Raw genomic sequence first — 4,191 nt, 5'->3', positions numbered from 1 at the left:
ATGCACTGGAACATGCTTTTGATCTGAATTTTTTACACATGATTGATATACAAATTACCTAAGTTTTCCTAATTTTTCAGAATTTTTCGTGTAGCAGAAGTATGGTTAGAGTACAGATTAGTACAGACTGTTCTGTTTCTGACAGATTGTTTTCGATGCATAGTTTGCTTGTTTTCTAGTTTCTATGGCTTATATTGCTCAATATAAATCGTAGAAATGATAGGGTACAGTAGGCATTGTGTGAGAACAATTATGAATCTTGTCTTTGATAGTACCAAAGTGAATGATTTGTCTTTATCATACTAACCTATCTCACGAAGTTCCGTTAAGTTTTGTGTGATTGAAGTTTTCAAGTTTTGGGTGAGATGTCGATATGAGGAGAATAAGGAGTGACAAGACCTTAAGATTGGGGATGCCCAAGGCACCTCTGAGGTAATATTCAAGGAATATCCAAGCAACTAAGCTTGGGGATGCCCCAGAGGGCATCCCCTCTTTCTCTCCAACATTATCGGTAAGCTTACTTGGAGCTATATTTTATTCGTCACATGATATGAGTTTTGCTTCGAGCGTCATTTTATTTTTTTAGGATTTGCTTGATATTGTTTATAATATTTTTTTGTATCTTTTATTTCAATAAAAGTGGCAAGGATAGCCTTTACCATGCTTATTTTGCAAGTATATGAGTTGTTGTTTCAAAACAGAAAGTTTATCGATGTTGCAAAAGTTCCAGAGAAAAATCAGAATGTGATAAAATGTTGAAATTTTTTGCACAATAAGTTATGATAAATTTTCTACATTGTTCCCATATGTTTTCTTGTTTAATGATTCTATTTGAGGATAGAGTAGTAAATATGCAGAGGAATTTAGTATGAAATGTTGAATAATAATTTTAGTGATTTGCTACAATAGAGAATGATAAGGTTTTGCATTGATTTATACTAAATTATCTCACGAGTTCTTGTTGAGTTTTGTGTGGATGAAGTTTTTAAGATTTAGGGAAACCGTGATATAAAAGGAATTAAGGAGACATAAAATCTCAAGCTTCGGGATGCCCAAGGCATCCCAAGATAGTATTTCAAGAAGTCTCAAGCATCTAAGCTTGGGGATGCCCCCGTAGGCATCCCACCTTTCTTCATCAACAATTATCGGTTAGTCTCGGTTGAGCCTAAGTTTTACTTCTTCACATGATGTGTGCTATTCTTAGAATGTCATTTTATTTTGTTTTTGCTTGCTATTTTAATATAATACTTACATCTGAAAGTTTTTAAATAAGTGAGAGTCCACAATTAGCTACCTATTTACTTAAGTACTCGCTTGATCTTCACTTATATTTTTTTGGAGTAGCTTGTCATTTACTCTTGTGTGCTTCACTTATATCCTATGAGTAAATTGTTGAATGAATTGAATATCATGAAGTTGGAATTATATCATGCCTAGTGGTAGCTTCACATTGGGTCTAGAAAGTGAAATCTTTTGAAGCTTGACAATCACAATATTAGTCATACAAGCAATTCATGAATGATTAGTATAAGGAAGAGAACATTCACATACAAATATATTATCTTGGACATCTTCTATGATTGTGAATACCCATTAATTATTTTCAATCTTGAGAAAATTAGTTGAAGTTGGACAAGGAAGACAACGTAATGAGTTATGTTTGGGTATATTTTCAATAGAATGCATTCTCATTTCAACCTCAACTATTCTCTAGTTGGCAAGCATCATGTGGTGGGGAAAGATCTAGGCACATATGACCAGTCAAATATATTTGATCATGATTTATTATTGTTGACAATTATCTCTATGATAAATGAGCTGGGAGGCAAAATATTAAGCCCATGTCTTTCTCTATGTTTGATGGATGCCATTTGTTCTAGGAATATGCTTTGAGTACTAGCAATCATGGAAGACTATATGATGATTGAGTATGTGGAGCTCTTACTTAGACTCTGTTGAATAAGTTTAATTGCAATTGTTTGGTGACTAAGAAATAGGTTGTTGAGTTTCAAGACAATTCATTGTTTGAACCTTAACATGTGAATTGGTTGCTACTTTAACATGAGAAGTTTTATGAGAAAGAATTGCTGCTATGATGCTAGGAAAAGTGATTTAAATTATCATTGATCAAACTTGTGCACTTTGCTAGCATTCACACTTCATAAATTATTTCTTTTATCCTTTACCTACTCGAGGACGAGTAGGAATTAAGCTTGGGGACGCTGATACGTCTCCAACGTATCTATAATTTATGAAGTATTCATGATGTTATATTATCATTCTTGGATGTATTACAATCATTTTGTAGCAACTTTATATCATTTTTTGCGACTAACATATTGACATAGTGCCCAGTGCCAGTTGTTACTTTTTGCTTGTTTTTACATTGCAGAAAATCAAGACCAAACGGAGTCCAAACGCAACGAAACTTTTTGGAGACTTTTTGACACCGATCTGGATGACTATGAGTCTCAATCTGGATACATATTGAAAGTGGGAGCAATTAGCTAGAGTAGCTATGTGCAGAGCGTTGTAGTCATAGAAATTTGCAAAATACATACGGATCTGAATGTGGCAGACCAGTTGACTAAACTTCTCTCACAAGCAAAACATGATCACACCTTAGTACTCTTTGGGTGTTAATCACATAGCGATGTGAACTAGATTATTGACCCTAGTAAACCCTTTGGGTGTTGGTCACATGGCGATGCGAACTATGGGTGTTAATCACATAAAGATGTGAACTATTAGTGTTAAATCACATGGTGATGTGAACTAGATTATTGACTCTAGTGCAAGTGGGAGACTGATGGAAATTTGCCCTAGAGGCAATAATAAAGTTGTTATTTATATTTCCTTATATCATGATAAATTTTTATTATTCATGCTAGAATTATATTAACCGGAAACTTAGTACATGTGTGAATACATAGACAACACTGAGTGTCCCTAGTATGCCTCTACTTGACTAGCTCGTTAATCAAAGATGGTTAAGTTTCCTGACCATAGACATGTGTTGTCATTTGATGAACGGGATCACATCATTAGAGAATGATGTGATGGACAAGACCCATCCGTTAGCTTAGCATAATGATTGTTAAGTTTTATTGCTATTACTTTCTTCATGACTTATACATATTCCTCTTACTATGAGATTATGCAACTCCCGAATACGGGAGGAACACCTTGTGTGCTATCAAACGTCACGACGTAACTGGGTGATTATGAAGATGCTCTATAGGTGTCTCCGAAGGTGTTTGTTGGGTTGGCATAGATCGAGATTAGGATTTGTCACTCCGAGTATCAGAGAGGTATCTCTGGGCCCTCTCGGTAATGCACATCACTATAAGCCTTGCAAGCAATGTGACTAATGAGTTAGTTACGGGATGATGCATTACGGAATGAGTAAGAAGACTTTCCGGTAACGAGATTGAACTAGGTATGATGATACCGACGATCGAATCTCGGGCAAGTAACATACCGATGACAAGGGGAATAACGTATGTTGTTATTGCGGTTTGACCGATAAAGATCTTCGTAGAATATGTAGGAACCAATATGAGCATCCAATTTCCGCTATTCATTATTGACTGGAGATGTGTCTCGGTCATGTCTACATAGTTCTCGAACCCGTAGGTTCTGCACGCTTAACATTCGATGACGATTTGTATTATGAGTTATGTGTTTTGGTGACCGAAGCTTGTTGGAGTCCCGGATGAGATCACGGACATGACGAGGAGTCTCGAAATATTTGAGAGGTAAAGATTGATGTATTGGAAGGTGGTATTCGGACCTCGGAATGGTTTCGAGGGGTTCGGGTATTTTACCGGAGTATCGTGGGGTTACCGAAACCCCCCGGGGGAAGTCATGGGCCACGGGAGAGAGAGGGGACAGCCCACAAGGGGTTGCCATGCCCCCCCCCCATGGGAGTCCAAATAGGACTAGGGGAGGGTGCGGCGCCCCCCTTTCCCTCTTTCCCTCTCCCTCTCCCACTCCTTCCTTTTCCCCTCCAGTGAAGAAATAAAAAAAGGGGGGCCGAATCCAACTAGGAGTGGAGTTCTAGTAGGACTCCCACCCCCATGGCGCGCCCCTCTTCGCCGACCTCCTCCTCATCGCCTCCTTTATATACGGGGGCAGGGGGCACCCCATAGCACATCAATTGTTCTCTTAGCCGTGTGTGGTGGCCCCCTC

Source organism: Triticum aestivum, chromosome 1D (assembly GCF_018294505.1).
Source record: "Triticum aestivum cultivar Chinese Spring chromosome 1D, IWGSC CS RefSeq v2.1, whole genome shotgun sequence".
NCBI classification, from domain to species: Eukaryota; Viridiplantae; Streptophyta; class Magnoliopsida; order Poales; family Poaceae; genus Triticum; species Triticum aestivum.
This window is presented reverse-complemented; position numbering follows the sequence as displayed.